The sequence below is a fragment of the Mesoplodon mirus genome (assembly GCF_964341445.2).
Source record: "Mesoplodon mirus genome assembly, chromosome: 5".
In the NCBI taxonomy this organism is placed as follows: domain Eukaryota; kingdom Metazoa; phylum Chordata; class Mammalia; order Artiodactyla; family Ziphiidae; genus Mesoplodon; species Mesoplodon mirus.
Genome location: NC_138980.1, coordinates 151,746,809 through 151,771,111, shown reverse-complemented (window position 1 = coordinate 151,771,111; position 24,303 = coordinate 151,746,809).

Below are 24,303 nucleotides of genomic sequence, written 5' to 3'. Positions count from 1 at the left end.
ATCTCAAGATAAAATTTAGATTCATTACTTAAGAAGATCTACAGTAGTTTTTAAGTCTTACCATTCAACGCTTTAAAAGAGAAGCACAATTTTTATTACATTATTTTTGATAACTGCATTCCTATATAATTGGCTTTCTTTGAAATATCATGGGTTTTTTTCCCCTAAATATATTTAAAAACATTATCCCAAGAAGTAGTTCACTCTGTGTCAAACTGCCAAATGAGTCTATGGCACAAAAGGTTTAAGAACCCCTGGCAAAGAGATGACAGAAATAAATTTTCAGTGATGTTTCACTGGCATTCAATACTGGTAGATGTGCTGGAAATGCTGTAAAAGTACCCTTGTCCTTGCATGAATGGGAAGCAACCTAACAAGGATAGAAATATCCCGCCACTCCACGAGGATCCTGTAACTTGGTCAGATTAGGAGGCTGGCGATTCAGCTGCTAGAACATCACTACATCTGGCTTGAGTAAACCATTCCTTCAATGTGCTTGAGGTGGAGGCTGAGATTTCACTAGATTTTTAAGGCTGTGTGACTATATTTTTCTTCTGTCTGGTTGCTACTAAATGTTGAAAAGAATGTCAGAATTTAGATTGAGACTTGCTCTCATTACAGTATACCAACATGGCGTGGGGTGGCTCCTGGAAGGAACCTATAGCCCTTACCTACTTCTGACTATCAGAGGCTATACAGATCCTACCAAGAGAACCTAACAATTTTGAGCAGCCAACTTGGCTTATGTCAATTTGTTCCCATTTTTAAAATTGGTCTTAGCGTTAATTTGTGTTTTCCATGGGTAACTGGTTTGTTTTACATTACAGCACTACGAACCTTGTGTCTGTTTTCTTTCCTCTTTGTGTGGACTATTTGACAGTTAAGAGTTAAATCTGTTGGTTGCCTGTAGCAAGTTTATAAAATTTAATGGCATAACTTTTGTACTTCTATTTCATTTTTAGAAGGCAGCATAGAGAGTGATTAAGAACATGAGCTCTACAGACAGACATCTTGTGTTCAGATCTACTAGGTCACTAGCCAAATGACCTTGGACATGTTAACCTTTCAGTTTCCTTATCAATCTTCATAGGGGTGGTTATGATTGTCAAGAGATAGGACATGCAGAGCACTTAGAGCAGTATCAGAGTCCCAGGAAGAACGAATAAACATTAGATATTATTCCTGGCTCCATCGTTTTTTCCTAGATTATTTTTGCCTGGCCTCATGTTTTATTCTTTTGTTTGTTGAAATCTTACTACTGTATAGAATACATGTTTTATAAAAATGCCTTAATTCTTTTTGGTGTTCAGACAGCAGTGTGAAGGATGTATTTGGAGAGAATGGAATTAGAAGTATGGAAGTCAGTTAGAAGAATATAAAAATAATCCATCTGATAGAAGATAACTAAAATAGTAGCAGCAGGGATACAGAGGAGGAGAAGTATTTGAGGTATTTATGAGATTGAATTGACAGGACCCGGTGACCCATTTTATGTGAAAGGTAAATAACAGTAAATCTGTTAGTTTAGGTGACTGGGCAAATGATGATACCATCAATCAAGATCAGGAATATAGAAAGTATCCTGGAGGTGCTCAGGTGTAGTGATAAATAATGAATTAAGTTTTGGCCATATTGAGTTTGAGATTTTTTGGGGATAATTAAGTCAAACCCAGTAAAGCACTGAAAATAAGCATTTAGAGCTTAGGAGAGATTATAAAAATGGATACATTGATTCAGAATTTAGCAGAATATATGTTTTTAGCAATGTTTATAGGTAAAATTGCACAGTATTAAGTGAAGGCCAAGGGACTTTTGGGAAATGAGCTGGAAGACAAAGGCTGTGTCTTTTTCATCTTTGTATTTCCATCCAGAACACTAGCCCAGTCCCTGGCACAGAGAAGATGCTCAGTAAACTTTTATTTCATGACCTATCAAATGGATGAGTGAATAGTACAAGAAAGCCTCAGAGGAGACTGAGAAGGAGCATTAGAAAGATGACAGAGTAATAAGAGAGAGTGATTTCTCATAAGGGAGAGAGTTTTAAGAATGTGGGAACAGTCAACATTTTGGGGTGTTGGATGATATAAAACTGAGACAGAGAGCAGGTGTACTGAATGACAGAACCAGGACTCGAAGAGATCTCAAGAGCATGAAAATTAGAGTTAAATCTCATTGTTATTTACTAGGGATAAGTGGAAAATCCTAACTTAGGTTCATAAAATCAAATGCATAAGTAGTAGACATAGAGGATCTGATTTAATTGCATTCCTGAGGTTTAATAGTAAGCTGAAAATTCAATGTAAATTAATACTAGAGCCTGCCTGCCAGGTGTGTAATTAGGCACTGCTAATAAAAATATCCAGCATGAAAATATGGGGATAATAATACCTTAGTATATATCACAGGTACAGTTTGGGACAGTACATTTCAAGAGAAAAAATTATAAATCTAGAGTATATGCAGGGAGCAACAAGCAGAGTAAAGAAAAGTCTGGAAGTCATGTCATTCACTTGAAGATGGTTGAGGGAAGTTGGCATGTCCCAACTTCATACTGAACAGGAACCAATCTTATTCTGTGTAGTCAGGTCTAGATCAAAGGGCAAAACCACAGAAGTGACAGACTGAGAGACTCCAACTCACTTTTAGAAGGAATTTTCTGTAATTAGGCCTGTCTCTCAATGGAATTAGCTATTAGTGGGAAAAACAGTTTATTTATTTATTGAACTAATACTTTGAGGGCATCTACCAGTGTTTCTAAGATACATATCCTTTGGCAGTAGGGATACATCAGTAGACCAGTGATAGATGACTACTACCCTATTGGAGTTTACATTTTAGATTCATTTATTTATCGAGTGTTTATTGGGTTCATGCTGTGTGTTAGACTTGTCCTATGCCTCAGGGATATAGTGAGAAATGTCTCCATTCTCATGGCCTTGATTGTCTGTGGGTGAAGAAGATATTAAACATATAAATATATAAATATACATAAAATCATAGACTAGAGGATCATTTCTCCTATGTAGCCAGATGAATTCTAAACAGGAGAAACTAACGAGGGGAACTAATATAGTTTGGTGAGGTCTAGAATGGTCATTCTAAGGATGAGCAGATTGTGGGTAAACACGGAGGGAACAGTACATGCAATGTTGTGTTCAAGGTTGGAGAGAAGGCCAGAGTCACTGGAGCAAGGTCAACAGGGAGATGAGTTTGGTGAGGGTAGTGGTCAGCCCAGGCAAGACTTATGAATCTCTGTAAGAATTGGTTTATTCTGAGTGCAGTGGGAAACCACTGAACAATTTTAATGCGGATAGTGATATAATAAAACAGAATACATTAAAGGAAAAGGAGTTCTTTGGATTCTGTGTGAAGAATGCATTAGAGAAGGGAAAACTGGATGTGGAGAGAATAGGAGCCCATTGCCTCAGTCTTGATGAGAGGTAATGGTGCTTTGGAAGAGGATGGAGGCCGTGGAGATGGAGAGGAATGGTTGAATTCCAAGTGTATTTCAGAGCAGGCTTAGTAGTAATTGACAACCTGATTTGAATTGCACTGACTTTACATGAGGAGTTAGGATGAGGAGGATCTCAAGAACAATTCTCAAGATGCTAGCTCCTATAACTGGCCACACTCTGAGAGGAGGCCCTTGGAGAAGCTCCATGTTTGGGGGTGATGGGGAGATTGACCGTGGATATGAGTCCTCTTTGGACAGGTGACATTTGTTTGGATGAATCAAAGTCAGAGGATCAGTATGTGTCCTCTGGATAGGCCCATTATATTCCTTGGTGTTCAAGAGCTCTGTCTCCCTTCCACTTTCCCCTTTATATCTAGGATGGTGGGAAAATATGAAGCTCCCTCCCTTCTTTCTGTCAACAGAAAACTGTATGCCACTGATTTTTCAAGACTTTTTTTTTTTTTTTTGAAGGACTTCAGATAGAAGCCTTGTTATCTGTGTGGATTCAAATTGGAGCTTTAGAAATGCTGTTTTTCAGACTATCTGTGGTCTTTTACCCATGGGTTTGTAGTCCTCATTCTTTGTTAGTACTGAGGATGACTTCAGATGCCTCTTCCTGTAATTAAGATGGTTTCTAGAGGTTTGATTGCTTGTTATCAGTCTGAGAGAATGCATTGAAATGTATGCTGCAGATATTTCTCCCACTGAATTATATTGTATGAGTCTCCTATGAGAAATCGAGAAATCACCTAGAAGTTGTTAAACAGCAGAGTTTTTTGATAATATTGGTGATAGATATGAGAGAGAAGAACATTAAGTCAGGGAAGATAAGATAAGCATTCCTAAGAAGTATACTTCAGCAGCTGTAATTAAGTGCCAATAGGTCTTTCAAATAAACACTTACGTAAGGAGAGAGGAAAGAGCCATCAAATAGAATGACACTGTTTCATCATTCTCCTTCACCCACAATACCAAGTCACTTTTCTTTATATATATCAGGTCGTTTTTCTTGATCCACTACTTCTACACTTAATCCAACAATTTAGTTTACCGCTTTATTTTAACCCATTATCTGATATGTGGGCTCTTGAAATAAGGTCTTTGGTCTCCTCTCCCTTCTGCCTTATTGCACTCTATCATCAAAGTAAATCTTCAAAAATGCTTCCTTCATAATACCTATCTTGGGTTCAAAATCTTCCACTCAGTCCACATGTTATGATGGTAAAAAATCCCATCTCTTTTGACTGATGGTTAAAAAATTGCAAGGACTCAACCAGTCCTAGCAACTGTATTTCCTCCCATTCACTGTAAGCATACTGAAGTGTTCCCACCTCAGCGTTTATGTTGTTCGCCCCTTCTGGAATGCCTAACTCCTCCCTGACTTTGCCCATCTTTCAATCCTAACACTGACCTCCACCTCTGGAAACGCTCCTAGGACACTTGATCCTTACAGACTCTGCATTGCTTGTCACTTGTTTCTTTATGTCATTATGAACTTTCTACATGTATATGTCCAAGACTTTGTATCTGGGTGTTACTCTCCTCTACTGCAAGAGAACCCTCCTTATGATGATTTCCCACCCCAGTTCTCAGCAACCCTCTCCGGAGTGCCCCCGGATGCCTGGCTTGAGGTCAGTGGGATCATTGAGGTCATCTATGTTTAGATTCAAGGCATTTTCCAGTGAAGAAGGAGATAAACTAATTTGAAAGTCTAGTTTTGGAAGTAGGAATGAAGAAAGACAGCTTTTGCCAGATGCTCCAGGAAGCATACTGTGTAATAAAATGTAAGACATTTTTATCTCTTCTCTCTTTCTCTGTCTCAACTTTTAGAACGAATTTCCCCATTTCTTGAACTGACTTATATTTTCTGGTTTCTTCCAGAACCTGCTTCCTCATTCAGTCTTTTCATAACCCTTAAGCATATGCCCTTTCATTATCTAAGACTCTTTTTCTCTCCCAAATCAGCTGAACAAAATTATTTATTTCATTGTCTAACCTTTTCTCTCTTTTTGATTATAACACTTTATTTCCTTTTTATTTATTTATTCCTTAAGCTTTGTTTTTATTCATTCGTATTTTCTTGCTGAGTCAAGAGAGACTTCCCCTCCTCTTTCCTTCCCCCTAAATAGTTCAGCACTAAAAGCATTGACAATTCTATACAGAGGATATCTTGCATTCAGAGCAGTACCACAGAGCAGTAGCCTCTTTTTATTCCTTGTGTTCCTGGCCAGTTATAGCTTCATGTACATTTTAATATCATCTGACTGTTTATTTGGAATTGAAGATTAGGTTTTATAATAAATTACTTTAGAGTAATTGGTTTTGCAGTCAAATATGCTATCCTACCTACCATATTACCGACTATTTACATATGAGCTCGATTACTGTTTTTAAATGGCTTTGAACTATCTAATAATCAGTGAATGCTTTTCTTTGTCTTTGCCTTTAAAGTTCTACCATTTAAATCTCTTGTATCTAAAGGAAAATATTGCAGTAGCTTATCCACATGATATGCAGTAAACAGTACTGTCAGATACATCTAGAGGATGGGGACTGTTGTAATTTTTTAAATAAATGGATGCCTTTCCTAGCCACATAATCTCATCAACTCCTTCTCAGATGAAGTAGTAGTTTCCTTCCTTTGATTAAAATAAGTTCTTGTTTGAACAGTTCTAATCTTGTGGACTTTATTTACTCAGCATTATAATAGGGAGGAATAAACTCAGAACAGTTGTCCAAATGGGAACTCTATCTGTCCTGGGAGAGGAAGTGGGGACGGAGGTGCATAACATTTAGGTGAGTATTTTTCTTGTCAGTACTTGGTGGGTTCCTCTCCATGCTGGCAGTAATTTATCCTTGACTGGGACCAGAGAAGTCAAAACCCTTCTACCCCCAAAGATTCCCAGGATGCAAATGAAATATTCGTTCATGTGAAAAATGCTACTTTTTGTTTTTTAAGTCATGGTTTGAAATTGTGCTTCTATTTTTATTTATTTATTTTTTTGTCCTTCCTGTCCAGTATTCACTCTACTTAGATCTTGAATGTATATTGCAGTAGCTTGCAGGGACTTTGGCTTTATTAGCTGAGTATCCTGGACTCTCATTTAAACATGACAGGCTTGAAGGTTTTCACATATTTTGGCATTCCATATTACACCTTGTCTTAGCTTGCTATATTTTCAGGAATTGAGTAAAATGAAAACAATAACAGTACTAATAATAGTTTATTAAACACTTAATGCATGCAAGGTACTGTCCCAGAAGTTATCTGTAAATTACCTTAACTCATCTTTGCAATAATCCTATGATGTAGGTACTATTGTTTTAATATCCATTTTCAGATGAGGAAACCAAGACACAAAACTATTAAGCAACTTTGCTCAAGGTAGCTCAGATCCACCTGGGGGAGCCATGATTAAAATTGGACTCTATTTCTCATTATTTTATTTGCTGCTTCATAATAAAATCATAGTGACAGAAATAAGAATATTTTTATGAGGTGGCAACGATTGTTTGACTAGACAGAAGATAGAATTGATCTTCCAAATTTAGTTAGCTTCATTTCTGTAGTCCCTAAAATGCTTGATGAGGTCAGGAAGTGGGATTATTTACTGGATGCTAAAATTCCATGCCCCAACTTTATCCAAGAATATCAGGGCTTCAATGGAGACTTCATGCAGATACTTCAGAGAGCATAAGTCTTTTACTTAACTGAGAATACAGTATCCAAAAGAGAATCTAGTGTCAGGGTATTAGGGAGTCAGTAGGAAAGTTTGTTTTGAGAAGGGGAGTTTTGGAGAGAGGACAATGAAATGTTTTATATTAAGCCCATGGCGAAAGGATCATGCTGATTGCAGTGTTATTGGTTATTGTTATCCAGTGAAAATCATTCTTGAAACTCAGAAGTAGTCTTATTCCTTGCTTGTGATACTTGCCATTATTTCATGGGTTTGAAAATACCAACTTTGGAAGTTCAAGCCCTATGTGGGTTACATATTTCTTTTTAGGATCATATGCATTCATGACAACTGCAATGAAGTGATGGAAGCATACGTCCAAGGACAAGGTCATTCCTGTGTGTGAATAATAAAGAGGAATGGGAATAAATAATTAGAATAGCACTTGGGCTTTTAATATAGAATAACCTTGCTCTAAATTATGAACTAGACAAGAAACATGACTTTCCTTCAGAATCTAATGAATGAGACTATATAGAACAATATTTAAAACCAATATTTAAAAGACGCTTATGTCTTTAAATTGTCAATTGTCATAATTACTGTTTAATATAATTCTGGTATTTTCCTTAATCCAGGTCATCCTACTCTCTCCTTATGGTGAGAAACTTCCAGATTATGCTCACTCCCTGAGGGAATGTGATGTGCTAAATGGATACTCCTTCTTCTGTCCTTTACACTTATTATGTTATTTAATCCTCACAGCAACACTTCATTACAATTGAGGCCTAGAGAAATTAAATAATTGGCCTCGGGCTACATAGCTAGTGAGCGGATTTGAGTTTTGTCAGTTCTACTCAGAGCCCAGGCTCTTAATCACTACCAATCTGCTCCTTTAATTCTGTTAACTTGTTCTGTAGCAGAGTTCCAAAGATCATAGTATAACAGTGTCAGGCACAAACTCCCATCACTCCACAGAACAAAACAAAGAGAATACACCATCTTGTAAAAAGATTTCACTAAAAAGATCACTTGTAGATTCCAGATAACTTCAGATGGCTTGTGAATCAGGTGAATTACACCCTTCAGCTAACTCCCTCAGCTTGGCTTTCTCAATATTAAATCACAGCTGGATTACTTTTACAACCTGTTCCTTAGGGGATGGAGGCACATTTCAAACATATTTGAACAAAAGAATTTTTAAGCAAGTACAATTGCCTCTTTTGATAGGAAAGAATGAAGGAAATTAGATATTTTGAGTGCCCCTTAAAAGTATCAGTGTGTCACCGGGGGCTAGCCTATTATTTATTTCAGTTAATCTTTCCAAAGAATGTGTGAAGTAATTATTATTATCTCCATTTGGCAGATGAGAAAACTGAGATTCAAGAAAGCTTACTAACTTTCCTAAGGCCACAAAAGGCAAAGCCAGATTATAAACCCCAATTTTTTGGTATTCAGAATCCACATCTATCATCTTAGGGTGCCCAAAGTTTGTTCTGTTGGATGCAGAATATGGTTTTTAATTTTAGGGATAGATTTGCATTAAGCTATCCACACGCTTGTATTCAAAGATGTGGGCTTGGGAAAGATGCCTTCCCCTAAGGATCTCTGCAAGAAAATGAAGGTGGCAGAGGAGTGAGGGCTTGGAGATTTCTAGAATGGTGTCTAGATGGACAGTGGTGCATTCACTGAGGATTTGACTTGCTTGAAAAACTGACTGCAAAAGAATTTAATGAGTCCAATTTGGGAAATATTATGTGTGAAGTGACATTGGAACATACTGGCACAGCTGTCTGGTAGGCAATTGGGAAGGGAGATCAGGAGTGAAGTTTGGGAGCACACAGTGTATAGTTGAAGATTTGAGTTAATGAGAGAATGAGATTTCCCGGATTGAATATGTACAAAGAAGAGAGGACCAAAGATAGAATTCTGTGAATTGCCAAAGCGCTGGGAGCTGAGGAGGAAGAGTCAGTGAAGGAGGCTGTAGAACACTCAAGGAGGTAGGAGACGTTTCCAGGGGCCAGTGCCTCTGAAGACAAAGCTGGGGAGAGTTTCAAGTAGAAAGGAGCTGTCACTCATATACAACAATAAAGATAATTGAAGACGATGAAAGCTGAAAAAGAGTCACATGATAAAAAATTATATAGTAAGGCATGAGGGATACATTAAAAAAATAATGTGTTTTATTAATGGAGTTTCTAGACAGTGTCTTCAAATCACAGACAAAGCTATTTTTTCACTGTAGACCAACCGAATTATTACAAGCAATAGAAATCATACTGAAAAGAGAAAACCTGCTGGGAGATAATTAGGCATGCAACACATAATCATTTGAGATGAGGCGAGTCTCCTGACAAGCTTGAGGAACTGTATGGAAGCCTGTGTGGTTGGAGCAGAGTGAGTGAAGAGGAGAGCTGCAGAAGATGGAGTCAGAGAGAGAACCATGAGGGTAGAGAGCATGGGTCCTGAGAGATTACTGTACAGACTAGGATGCCACTCTGAATGGGATGGGAAACTTCAGTGGGATCCGAGCAGAGTCATGGCATGATCTGACATATGCTTTCGCAAATCACATCCAGATGCTACGTTGGGAATAAAGTAGGGAAGACTAGCGGCAAAAAATGGGAGGACCACTTCAGAGGTTATTGGGATCCAAGAGGGACATGATAGTGGCTTGGGCCAGAGTGGTGGTGGAACATGTGATGATAAGAAGTCAGACAGCAGATGTATTCTGAAGGCTAAGCCCACAGAGGAAACATCAGAATAGGAAATGGGAACTATAGACACACCACTTTCTTTCCTAAGATTTTTTTTTTTTCCCCTGTAAAAAGTAGCTGGTTGGAGGTGGAAGCAGGGTTGAGATGAATTGTTTTCCAGATTGGGAGAAATCAGAGCATATTTGTGTGATAATGAGAAAGATGTAGTAGTAAGGAGAAAGTTAAAATGGGCAAATTGCCAGCGTGATGTCCTTGAATAGATGAGAAGGCAAGGGAGGGAGCTACGCCAATGGGAAAAAAATGGCTCACTTCTACTCATTACTCTGTACTCTGACCAGGTAGGTCCTGAACTTTGCATATACAGATGTCTTTTTAACATGAACAATTTTCAACGACTGTCTATGTTAGCTTTGTACTTTGAGTACTCATGGATGAAGAAAACAAAATTATGACTGTGCTGCTAATTATAACAGCTGTAAAGTTACATTGAAGAAGAGTACAGTTATGTGAGAGGTATTGTTTTTGTTCAGTCTAGCCCCAATGTTTGGTGCATACATAGACCACCATATCATTGGAAACCAAAGATTCATGCCTACTGCCCACTGCATGGCCCCTTGTTTTCTGAACATGCCCGGGTGCTTCTGCATGTGCAGTCTCCTTCAGGATGCCCTTTTATCTTACACGTCCTTCAGGGTCTAGGGCAACTCCTGTTCCACAAATTATTTTCAGTCACAGGCTTCACCCTTTCTTTGTATTCCAGAAATTAATTTCTTCCTGTCCTTTACCTGTATTATGTTTGTATACCTCTGGACCCTTAAATACTTTAAATATGTGTCCTATGCAAACACATACTTGTCTACGCATCTTCTCTCCTCTATTACCTGAGATTATTCCAGCCTGAAATGACATCTTGTTCATTTGGTTTCCCAGCAGTGGACAGTTCAGTATTGAATGGAATGGAAATACTTGAAAACTGGATTTATTTTGTGGCATTCCAGAGGATGGAGTTAGTGTTAGTGGGCAAAATTAAGAACACGATTTTGGCTTAATCGACGGAAAGACATTATAACATCTTGACATCTCAAAAATGGGAAAGACTATTATTGTAAAAACAAGTTCCAGGTAACTGAAAATAACTGACCCCAGTCAGTTCTTCTCCCGACTACCATTTAAGCTCGGAGAGCTATACCAAGTGTATAATATATAGCATCATATTTAGTCTTTACACTAGTCCCACAAATGAGGAACTTTAATCATCCCCATTTTAGTTTAAATGGTTAAGCAACTTGCCTCAGTACACAGCTTATAGGTGACAGTGCTGGTATTGGAACTCAAGCCTATGTGATGCCCAGGTCTAGATATTTGACTCAGATGCCTCACTGTGTAGAGGGGGATTCCCACATTGGGTAGGGTGTAGGAATAGATAAATCTCTGAGGTTATAAAGGAATATACAATTCTAGGAAAATGCAAATTAGGTAGACTCCTATGCTTTTATGATAGTTTAGCAGGCCCGCTTTCCAAAGGAGAGCCAAGAGATAGAACCTAGTCTATCCATAGTGACATGCCAAGATAATCTTTCACTTCATTCATCCCCATTTATTCTTAGGTTCGAGTTATCCCTGATTCAGAATGGGAACAGGTCCACAGTCTTTGCTAACCCCATTATGATAGGATAAACACTGAGTGGGGTTTGGGGAGCTTAGAAGACCTCTGCCAATGTTGAGGACACTCTAGCTCTTTGAGCACTGGACACAACTCATAGACTCTGTCATTAATATTACCAGAATTCTCAGCATGTGCCTGCAGTAGGCAATTAATTTTATCTCCTTTCTCCTTCATCCTCTTCGAGTGAGTCCACACATACCTTAAGATACTTTCTAGAGTAGAAATAACATAAAGATATCATTTTTATATGATACTGTGTCATCCATGAATATAAGAAAAAATACTGTATATTTATATGGTGAGCCATTGATCCAATTCTTCACAAAAGACAAATGCTGTATTTTTAAAAACATTTTATTTTTGATGTTTTGTTCAAGAAAACATGCATACAGTGGAACTAGAATAAAGAATGTTGAATAGAGAAATATAATTTATGCATTTTCTCATCATATTTCAAGATGTTTACTCTTTCAGCCAATAATCTGACTTGACATTTAGAATCTTGGAGCACGGAGAGAGGCATTAGCACCCCAGCCTTTTGTCTTCTGCTGGCTATTTTGACAGTCCACTCAGGATAAACGAAGAAAGCTTTATTCAAGTGAACATCAACTTCACTTTTCATTGAACTATGACCTTAAAAAACCAATCTTTTAACTTCCTTCAGGGAGCCCTGTGACTGACTGCCTTGTCAGCAAGCTACTTTTCCTGAATCTAAGTTATTTCCTTTCCTACGGAGAAAAATTGCTGTTATCACTTCCAACCCTTTCAGTAATGGCCATTTTCATGTATAGTTTACCCTTTCAAAAAAAGAAAATGAATGTCTTTTCCTTTCTGCTTATTTGCTAAAAAAATTGTTTATCCTAAAGAAAAATGTAAGGATATAAGCACATTTCATGGTCTGTGGAAAAATCAGCATTTGCAGAGATTTCTGATCCAAGAGACAGCTAAACGTTCTCTAAAACACCTATTTTAAGACATTCATTTCAATTATCTAAACATAAGAAAAACATGGTCTGGTTAAAGCCAGCATCACCCAAGTTACTTCCCAATTTATCTCATTACTTTTTTTTTTTTCAGTTTCTATTCTGCATACTTTTCTCTAACATTTAATATTGGGGCTACTTCTGTCTTGTTTGACATAACCCCAGCCTTGGTTTTGAGACTTGGTGCAACCTGATTTCTTTTCTTAATGATTTTTCTCACCCTTTTTCCCTAGCTCCTCTCTCACCTCTTCTGGACCTTTAAATGTTCTATCCTTAGCATCCTGCTCTGTTTCTACATATTCTAACTGTACATTCTCACATCCACTCGCCTAGCCTCAAGCCTTGTCTACTCACTGATTATTCCCACATTTAACCTAGACTTCTCTCTTGAACTCCTGCCTAAATACCTCCTAGATGTCCCACAGTTCACCTCCAGCTTAACATGTCCCAAATTGTACCCAGTATCTTCCTCTCAGCCAGATCTTCCTGTGCTCCTTATCTCAGCAGACTACTTTCATGCACACAGACACCCAAGCTTAAAATCACTGAGTAATTCTCCTCTGAAAGATTTCTCCTATCTGTTCCTCCTCTTCCTTCAGAGACTTATTAGGAAAATGACATTCGGTGTAACATCCTTTTGCTTTAAAACCTTTGATATTCCCTATTTCACATACAGGAAAACCCCAAACCCCTTAACAGACAACTTAAAGCTATCTGCAGTTTAGACTCAAGTGACTCTGCTGGGCCCATCTTTTACGGTCACCCCACCCCAAAGGCATGTGTGCTAAATTCAGCATAATCTCTGTATCTTTTTGTCATTGCACATGCCATTATTATCTCTACTGGAGAGGTTTTCCTCTATTTTCTTTTCCTTACCTAATGGCTGATGCCATTCATTTTTCAAGAGCCCCACCAAATGCTGTCTCTTCTTTGACATCTACCCTGGCTTCTGCAGGAGCACGTCCTCTGTCTGTTCTTCATGCCCTTAGCCTACCTTCCCACTAGCATCAGGATGCCCAATTGTAAACATTATACACCAGTAAAGGACTCTTAAAGAGGAGGGGATATGTCTCCTTCCCTCATTACAAAAGTCTATCATTATGTCTGATTTGTGATAAACTTTTAGTTCTTATTTATTTGTTAAAGAAATGGAATTAACAGGTAAGAATGAAAAATCTTAAGAATGGCCCACCTGATTCCAAATATCTGTCCTAAATATTTATGGTTACACCATATTTTCTTTCTTCCAAAGATCTTTGTTTACTTCTAATCTATAACAAGCTATCAGTGGGGCACCTGGGATTGGCAACTAGGACCCAAGCGAGGACAGAGAAAGAATTCAATAACTTCGCTGACAGACACTGGAGTCAGAGCCAACATTCTTAAGAGATGATGGGTGTGGACAACTGCTACCAGCCTCGATCCGCTACATTATAAAACTGGGAGCTAGAGAGAGAGGTGGTAAATCCAAGGCTCATTAGAGTACAGTGTGTGTGAGATGAGAGGCAATTCCCTCCCCTTCCCATGGGGAATGGGGGTACCCGGTCTTTCTCCCTAAAACCTCCTTAGGGGTTCTAAGAGAATTATTCACAAAGACTGTTGTATCCTTTGGTTCCCTATTTGGGCATTTCTGAGGAAAAAGACTTGTGCATTTATCATGGGAGCAGGGGAGATGAGTATTAGTGAGAGAGGGGCCAGAGGGGGGCAGTGTTAAACTGGGGGCACCCAGTTTAGTGGCCAAGACAGGAGATCTCTGTGGGCCAAGTGGATGCTACTTAGAATGTAACTGAGGTTGTTTCACCTCAATTCCAATACAGTTTTCCCACCACGCTCCAGCTGCAGAAGACTGTGGAGTATATGGCCAGTGACAAGAGCTGAGGGGCTTGAATGGCTGAGATGGATTTCCAACTTCCCAAATCATTGGGGCTCAAAGGACTCCTACCGCTAGTCCCCAGAGACAGCCAGAATCTGGAGGCCTGCCTCCAGAGGGCATAAACGGCCAGGCTGTGTCCACAGTGCTTACCAAGAGAGAGACATTATGGTGGTGGCCTGTTCGCACGATGCTCTTCTCGTTCCCTGTCTTACCTCTCAGCTCAACACCCTGGAAGGGTAATCCTAGAAGGGGGATACAAGGTGGTGGTGCCCTGAAACAGCCCTCCAGACAAGCAGGGCACCAGTTCATGCTTGTACTGGGTAAAGTGGAGGAGGGCAGAAGGTGAAGATAAACTCATGTTTAATGACTGGCTGGACTGAGGTTTAATATCTGAAAACAACTGGAAAATTATGGAGCTGCCTCAGATGCCTGAGCAGATCCACTACCTAGCAGAGAATTAATGCTTGATATAGTACAATTGGGAAGAATGATTTAGAAACACAAAGGCTTTATATTTCTTGTTGAGTGAACACTGCTTTATAAATTAGGTACATGTGGAAACCCATTTAAATTCAGAGACACTCTGCACAGAAAGAACAAAATTCAACCTCAAACCACTATCAAAGCAAAACTTCCATTACTGACTTATCCCTGAATCTGACAGGTAACACCATTCACTAATGTTCCTAGTGGGCCCTCTGGGGATCAGAATGTGGTCAGAGGTCCCCATGGAGGACATGCAGAAATGAACTCTTGTTCTGACCCAAAGGGGCTCACAGTGTAAAGATTAAGTGAAGATATATGGCAGCTCCTACTCAGATCACAGTTTAGAATGTGTACCTAAGCAGTTTCAGGATGATCTGGAACTTTCTGGAACCACTGAGAACTCTGCTGATTAGTATATCAGGAGATATTCAATATATTACATAAGCCGGCCATGTTTGGAAATAGCTGATATGTTTGTTCTTCTCTCAAGAGCAGAAATGCAAAGTATTTCATGATGGTATAGAATATTAACAGTAATTTCTCCCAGAATTCTTCTGAGGGAAGACTAGGCCATCCTTGAACTCTTTCTAATTCTTTCTCTGTTACCTCAACTCTTGCACCTCCATTATATACATACATATTGCATACTGCTTGTTTGTAGACTCTGTTCCTGCCAGTCCTTTACCAGTCTATTTTCTGACCAATTTCTTGCTTTCTCAGATGATTTTCCCATAATGTCTCTGAAAATCTGAGGCACTCTCTTGTAATAGAATTCCTTGTATCATATAATATTAGTCTTTCAGGTATTGGATTACCCATACACCTGTTTGTAGAGGTCTTTGACTTTTCAACTTCCTCCGTGAAAGATGCCTCTTCTCCTCTTGAATCTTTTGTGTTCCAGCCTATTCCCCATTATCTCCCTCTTCTCTGGGACTCAGTTTCCCTGAACTTCACATTCCCTTTAGCCAGCTTTCCCTGGAAGACTATTTTACTACTCCTGGGGGCATCCTTGACAACGTATAATCAACAGTCACAGAAATGTGTACGAGAAACACCAATAATTGTCAAAGTTCAGCTTCAGAAGGTTTCATACATACGGGTTCTGTTGATGCTACAAGGCACCAAGTAATCAGAGGTAGGAGGCCATGAGAATTAGCTAAAATGCACTAACATTTTCATAGTAACATATGGTTACAGATAGTAGAGTATACACATAGTAACAACACAGTCATTTAATCCTTAACTCTGTGTGAAGTCACATTGTGTGTTTTAATGAAGGACCTCAAAACAACCCAATAAGAAATCGAGCAAAGACTGTTTCTAATGATAAGCAGTGAGTCTGGCCTCGCAACCTCTCCCTCAATTTTTAAATGGGCCCAAGTAACTTAAAAACCAGAATTACTGGACAGAAGGAGTCTGGGCAGCCCTGATATACCTTGTGTGGTAAGGATAGGTGAATTTTGGTGCGGCGGTTACAGTGGCTCTATTTTATGCCCTGGAAGTCCAATTTTAAACATCCACTTCCATCGGGGACTCTGAGATTGCAATAAACAGTATGAGATATGCTTTATTACAAGGTGATGGAAGTAATCATGGAATACTGCTTTGCAGATGCTGGCAACTTCTTCCCTTTTGATGTAAAATATAACATGAAGTCTTTGCATTAAAATCAGAGGTATACAATTTGCTAGCATCTGTAAATATTTTATTCTTTAGGTACTCCCCGGTCCTGAAAATAAAAGGTAGGGAACGTTGACTGAATTTCAGAAATCACCTCCATCCGAGAAGAAACCACCCAGTTTCTTTATCATAACAGCTCCCCCTGCTGCTTCAAAGTGAAGGTTTCGTGATTGTTTGCCGTTTTCCTTTCATTCTTTGAGGGACTCTGGAAACATGGCTGGAAAACATTATCCTCAACTGAACCATAGCCAGGAAAGTCTCAGGAGGGAATTCTTTCCTGACATAAAATTAAACCTGGCTTCAGCATATCTTTGGGGGGAAAAAGGAGGAAAACTTACTGTTGATGTTTCTTGGCTTGACTTTCTTTCTGTTCTTAAAGCAACATTATTTTAAAAATCTGTAACAAAACCTGTCATCTGCCAAGTCAGCCCAAGCCTCCCAGCCTCTCTCAGCTCAGCTCTCTCTGTCTTGCCCTCTTCCATTGGCCTCACTCCACTCAAACTTGGCAAAATTTATCCATAAACAGATGCCTTTTAACTCACCGATGGTAGGAGCAGTGGCTCTCTCTCTCTGCCGTGGAAGGGAACCTGGTGCTGAAAGTCCCACGGAGTCCCAGGCACGGGTGGCACTGATGTGGCAGTGGAGCCGCAGAGTGACCAGACCTCCAGGTGGTTGTCTTTCAGCCCTGCTCCATCGATAGCTGTCTCACGACTTCAGAGATGGCTCAGGAACAATTGGCCGCAGGCGATGCATTTTCAGGTCCAACTGGACGCACTGCTTACTGAGAGTGGAAAATCTGGAAGCTGTGGTTGGAGAAGGCCTTTGCCTCTCTGTGCCTGTGGTAGATGGTGTGATGAAAATTGTCGTGTGACCTGCTGCCACTGGTGGGGAGATGCCAAGTTATTCACCCAAGGGGCAGATGTTTTTAGAATCATTGACTTAAAAAAAGAAAAAGAATTGCCTCCATCAGGGCTCTGATGCTCTGGTGGATGAAAGAGATCTTGCATCTCAACATTAGCCCAGACATACTTACTAGACCAGTGCTGGCCTGGGGTTACCCTTTTCTCTGGCATGACCTTCCTTTCTATTCCCATCAAAAACAATGACTTAGAAAGTTTGTCTATGGTGTGAGAGGATTACAGCAAGTGCACTAACACCTGTCAGAAGTTTTGTACAATAGCACACAGCATGATCATTATGGGTTCAGGAATGTTCAGGCATTGGTGTCTGGCTCTAAATCTACTACTCTCATTAAAATGCATTTGTAGGATAATAGAATGCTGTGTTTGGCGTCATCTAGTTAAACTGCACTCTGTGTAGACCAGGAAATAGTATATGACACACACTCCATGTACTCTGTTAGGAAAGGGGCAGAGATGGATGCTAGGATGCTAACACACTGAGAACTTGCCTGTGTGGCCTGGTTTAAGACCTCATTGGTTTCCTTGCTTAAGAATTTCTCCTTCAACTGGCCTATATAAAAGGCTGTTTTTTTGGAGGTGAAGGTATTCTCCATCTGAGGCATTCATTTAAAACTTAAGTATTTCAGAACAAGATAGTAAAGTAACATTTTACAGTGAACTGTGTTTTTAGAGGACACAGCTAGCCAGTTGCCTAGCTAGGCCCTGAGGATGGGATGACATTGTGAAGTGGTTCTCTGAAGAAGGTGAGTTGAAGCAGAAGGGTCAGGACAGAGGCAGGTGTCACCTGGGAGGGTCTGGGAGGGCCTGGGGGGGATCACAGGTGGGGACACCTGGGCATCTTGGGGACAAAATGAGAGCACTGTGAGCTGAGGCTTGGTCAATAGGGATGGAAATTGTGGGATCTTGTGAAGAGAGAGGTGCAAGGAGAGTAGGCTGTAAAGACAAATCTGACTTCTCTTTCATAGTTTTCTGAGGCCTAACCTGAGAATTGGTCCTGCGTCCCTCAATTTCCAGACACTTACAAAGTGATTTCATTGTTTTTCATCCTAACAGGTGACTTTCCTCTTCATCTGCTTGATTGGGTCTTAGAATAAAGACTAGGGAGTTGGGCTCTGGAAGAGAGGGCACAGTTCATTCCAGCTGTCGCAACTTTAGCCTGCCTGTCATCATCTCCTTCCTGGACAGAAGCAGTATTATTCTCCTCTCCTCTCCCCCTGTTCCAGATTCATCTCATCCAAAGGCAACCCTGATGGTGTCACGAACTTACTAAAAGATATTAAATGTTTATATTTGGTCAACTGAATGATTTCTCACCTGTGGTAGATTTATTGTTACCAACTATTTAGCCTTCTTTCCTGAGAGAGAACCATACATCCTCTTTCATGGCAATGTGACTTTTAGTGCTTCCTGTGTTGGAGGGGTATCTTTTGCTCTGTTGATGTCAGGGTTGGCCATATGATTTATTTTTGCCAATAGAATATGAGCAGATATGACATATGGCTTGTTTCTGGCAGAAGCTTCAAAAGCCATCGTATGTTTCTCCCAGTCCTTTGCCTTGGGAAACCAGGTTTCCCAAGTAGGAGCAGATCCTTCAGTCTGAGTCGAAGAATAAGATGAGAAGACACATGATATGGAGTCATAGCAGCCACCAGCAGGGAACACAGATGAGAAACAAATGTCTGTTGCTGTAAGCCACTGAGATTTGGGGTTTGCTTGGTACAACAGCAGAATTAACTCACATAAATCCATTCCACAATGTATCCTCAACCTACTTTTCTAGACTTACATGGCATTACAACAGCACATGTACCCTACACTCCAGCCAATCTAGAAGAATTTCCATTCCCCAGCCTCTGTGTTTCTTCTATTATTCTCCTAGCTCAAATTACCTGTCCCCAATCTTCAACAAATCTCACTTTAGAGAATCTTCCAGCTAGCTCTAAATCTAACTCACCTACAGAATCTTTCTGAATGTCTTGATTTGAAATGATTTTTCCCTTCTCTGAATCCCCACGAGCATTCATGGTTATGGTACCTATCACTCTATTCGTTAATAATAAAAAGCACTATTTATAGAGCATGTACTACATACCAGCGATAGCTGTGCATGTATGTGTATCTATGAATACCAGATGTTGGTTTTTACCAACTGTGTTTGTAGACACTAAGACAGGGTAAAAACAAAAAGGCTTGGGGTTCCCTGGTGGCACAGTGGTTGAGAATCTGCCTGCTAATGCAGGGGACACAGGTTCAAGCCCTGGTCTGGGAGGATCCCACGTGCCGTGGAGCAACTGGGCCCGTGAACCACAACTACTGAGCCTGTGCGTCTGGAGCCTGTGCTCCTCAACAAGAGAGGCCGCAATAGTGAGAGGTCCGCACACCACGATGAAGAGTGGCCCCTGCTTGCCACAATTAGAGAAAGCCCTCGCACAGAAACGAAGACCCAACACAGCCATAAATAAATAAATAAATAAATAAATAAATAAATAAATAAATAAATAAACTCCTACCCCCAACATCTTCTTAAAAAAAAAAAAGCTTATTGTGGGTGAAAAACCTGTAAAGATAAAAGGGGAGGAAGTAGTAGAAAGTGGCAAGAGTCTTCCTACAACAGTGATCATCTGACACCTGTGGAAAAAGACAGGGAGGATGGAAGCTTGGGTAGCAAGAGTTTCGAGCTGCAGTGCAATTCCAAGAAATGTTCTGCCAAGTCAGTGGGAGTCTTTAAACCAAAGTCATCTTTGGGAGGAAGGGGTCTCATATCTCAAATGACCTGCATTGGTTCCCCTATCATGCTTGGCCATTAGCTGGGAGCAGCCTTGTGGGAATATATTATAGTGGATCCCAAACAAGAGCTGGGGTTGTTCATCAGTGATGCTCCCACATCATAAAAGCTGAACAGTTCTTTATCATGGCCATCACATCAACATTAGCTTATTGAATCTTCACAAAAACCCTATGAGGTTAGGACTGGTATCATTTTTGCTTTAAAGTAAGGACACTGAGGCCTAGAGAGATTAAGTGACTTTATTGCCATCACCCAGCTAGTAATGGGCTGGAGCCTGAGCTTGTCCTCTAAGCTATCATTGTAAGTGCATGAATGAGTTAAATGCACCTTGGTGTTGCCTGTGAGAAGGTGGAAACCTGAGCTGACAGTGATCAATGCCACTCTTGTTCTTGTTGGATCCAGAAATGCACAAGCCTCCCTCCAGTTTTCATGACACACAAGCTCTTCCCCTATCTGTGGGTCAAGGAATAGAAGCAGATGTTTCTGATAAAATGTTATGAAATATTTTATGAATAAAACAGCTCCATAGAAGTGCTTCTTAAAACCCCAAGGAAACAGGGTTCTCAGATGCTTTTTCCTATAATTCTTTTTTTTTTATTTTTAAGAGAAGGAGGTCAAGAATAGGGTGGATGGTCAGAAGAACAAGGTTTCAGAACTCTGAGCAGGGTTGGAGAAGAGGTCCAAGAGAATACAGAGAGCCTTATGGGGTAAGAGACTGGAAATGTGGAAGAGATGGCAGGCCCCAGCTCCTTGGGACCACAGGCATAGGGCACCCCGAGGGGCAGGATGGCAGGGGCTGACCATTCAAGGCATAACCACCTGGTGGTCAGGCTGGCTTGAATTAGGGAAGAGCACGGAGCCTGTAAGGTGGCTGAAGTTTCCATTACCTGGAGACGCTACTTCCACAAAGCCGATAAAACTAGCTCTTGGATTTGGGGTTGCTGCCACTCTGAGAGCTACTGAAAAAAGTCCTTGGGCCAATGATAGCACCAGCATAGAGTGGTAATAATGAAGACACCCACCAATAACTTGCTTAAAAACCCACAAAGGTCAATGCCATACTCAAACTAAAGAGAGCCACCCACCAGCTGCAAGTTGGCAGGTGAGGCCAAAATGGGAAGAAAAGGAAACAAGACCACCCTGCGAAGGTACGGTGGGCGGAGCCAAGGCTGCATGAAACCTCGCGAGAAAAACAGTACCTCACTCTGGCAAGCCAAAGAGGAGCAAAGTGATGAAGAAAAGGTGAGGAAGGCAAAGCCTTCTCTTTGTTGTTATGAGAGGGGGTGCACCATTCCTGGAGAATACCAGGTCCAGGCGTGGAGTAAATGGAGCAAGCTCCTATTCCAATTCCCAGCTTCAAAAATTTGCTCCATTTACTGTATTGTCCTCAGATATTAACCTGATGAGAGCAGATACTACACTTGATCATAGCCAAAAGGCCCGGAAGCGATTCTTTCCTGTAATTCTTGAGCCATTATTCCAGTCCTATTTCCTGCTGCATCTAATCAATGATGTGTTGTTATAGTATGCCTATTGTTTTGGTCTTCTGAATCCATATCTTTATTTCTCCTGAGATTAATTTCTTTCTTTTTTTGTTATGTTTCCCATTATTGAGAAGTTGTGAATGGTCTTGCTGAGAAAAGCTGATAAGGACTGACTCAGATAGATAGTTGGTATTTTGAAAGGAGACCAACTACTTTTCCCACCCCCAAAAACAAATAAAGAAAAGAAAACAGAAGGACTTTTAGGGTTAGGGTAAGTAGACCATTGCTTCCTATTTTCCTATAAACCAAGCACCTTTTTCTTACCTTTCTCTTTGGGCCCAGTTTAAAAAAACAAAGCAAAACAAAAACACCCAACAAATAACTCACAGCCATTTGATTATATGTATATCTATTATATATATAATCAAATATGTGTATCTATTATATATACACATATATGTATATATATAATAGATGAGTATATGGTATGATATATAGATTTATCTATATATATGGTATGAATACACAAGATAGACTTCTTTCTACTGCAGTAGGTGGGATTACATAGAATGCTGGCATGTGGTAGAATCAAAAGACTTCCTAGGCCGAATGCTATCTGCAGAAGTTGCAAGGAGAAACTAAAAGACACCAAGCAAGCAACCATACAATCAACCTCCCAAATCCTCCCTGGATCCTTACACTTATCACTGTTCCCCTGACCACAGTGTGTGGCATTTTACTTTTCAGCTCAGGGTCAAGACCTGCCCTGGACATGGCACTGGAGGTGGGATCAACTATCCCATAAGCTTTTTTAACTGGTGCCATAAACAAGCCTAGTTAATGCGCTTATAATTAAAAGGCATTTTTCTCCCACTGCCATGTTAAGTTGAATTCACTGAAGAAGTTTTTTTTTTTTTTTTTCTGCCTTTGGAAGAAAATTATCAAGCACCATGACATTTCTGGTCATTCTCATTTTATAAAAAGAGACCTCCAAATTTCCCAAGTCTTATTTCAGAAATTAGGATCTTGAGTCATAATATGTTAATTAACACTACAATTTGCATTTGCAAATAAGACTTGTACTCCATTTGCTAGAGGTGGCACTGGACAAGTCTGTCTTTGGAGAAAAGGATGTGATGGGCTTCTTGCTTCTTTGCCCATCTTTCCTGTCACCCAATAGCTGTTCTTTCTGACTTGGGGCTGAAAATAGGAGAGGAAAGACAGATAAAGGGGAAAGAAAAAATCCACTTAATTGTCCTGCCGGTAAGCTGGCTTCTTGTGCTCAGAGCCTCACAGATGGTCCTCCAGACTCACAACCTGCTCGGCCCCTCGGACAGTAACAGACAACAGTTCTTTTCACCTTTGACCTATTGTTCCTATTACCCCTCAGCCTCTGATTTTCAGGTGCTTCATTTTACACAGATCCTCTCAGTCCCAATTCCCTTGTCCTCTGGCAGAAGTTCTTTTAGGCACGTCTTTAGGATCCCACATAAAACGGCCCCCAGCGGGCATCCCTTCCCCGGAGCCTCCACCTGGCTGTAGGCATGCCAGATCTTGACTTGCAGTCAGAGGGGAGCAAAGTTATCTCCTAGCCACAGTTCCCTCTGCTCCCCCAGAGCACCAGAGGGAATTTGGTATGTGTCAGAGGAACCTCCCAAACCCAGCAACAAAAGCCGTTTCTCAGAGCTGTCTCCTTTGAAAGCCCTCCCACTAGACTCCAAGTCAGGAGCCAGGTCTCACCCTCACCCCTTGCCATGGGGTGGAGGGTAGAACTCAAAGTATAGCTCTTTCTATCTAAAGCTTTCTCTTAAATCTTCCTCTTAATTTCCAGTCTGGGGAATCTTTTTACCCTTGAAGTGGGTGAAGGCCCCAAATCATGTACCTGGGTCTGAGCAATTTCCTTTGAAATTTGCATCTTGATTTTCAGCCTCTCCCCTCACTTGATATCTGATGTTGTTTACATGGCATTTCAGTTGAATCTTCCATTTCATACCATGTGTCACCTTTTTTCAACGTTCTCTGCCCCTTTTAGCAACTTCTGTGGAACTTTCTATGTTCTTATGCTGCATACTCTACCAAGTCCCTAAAATGTGTCACCTCCCTGGGGCTTAGCCTTCCTTGGTCCTCCTCCTCCCTTTTGGACATCTAACCTGTCCCAGTCCTCCCCAACAGCACACCATCATATTTTAGATTTGGGGCTTCCATCCTCAGGGCCCTGATCTTTGCTAAGGGAGCTTCAGTGACTCCTGTGAATGTTCTGTCCTGTGTTCTTTTTCCACGTGGCACTGGGCATGTTCATACACTATCAATTGAAAGTAAGAACTTGACCCAGAAGTTTTCTAAATTTGAGGATGGTTTGTTGTTCTTCTTCTTCTTGTTTTTACTTTTTAGCAAAACCCCTTTTACAAACAAAATATTTCAATCCATTTGCTAGTAAAAGTTTCAAACAGATAAAACATGAATAAGTGGGAATAAAGTGAGAGTGGGCTCCCAGAGACCACCCATCTGGCTTCCTCTGCAGCTCCATAGGCACTGATAAAGCCTGGGGGCATCAGGAAACACACTTGGAAAA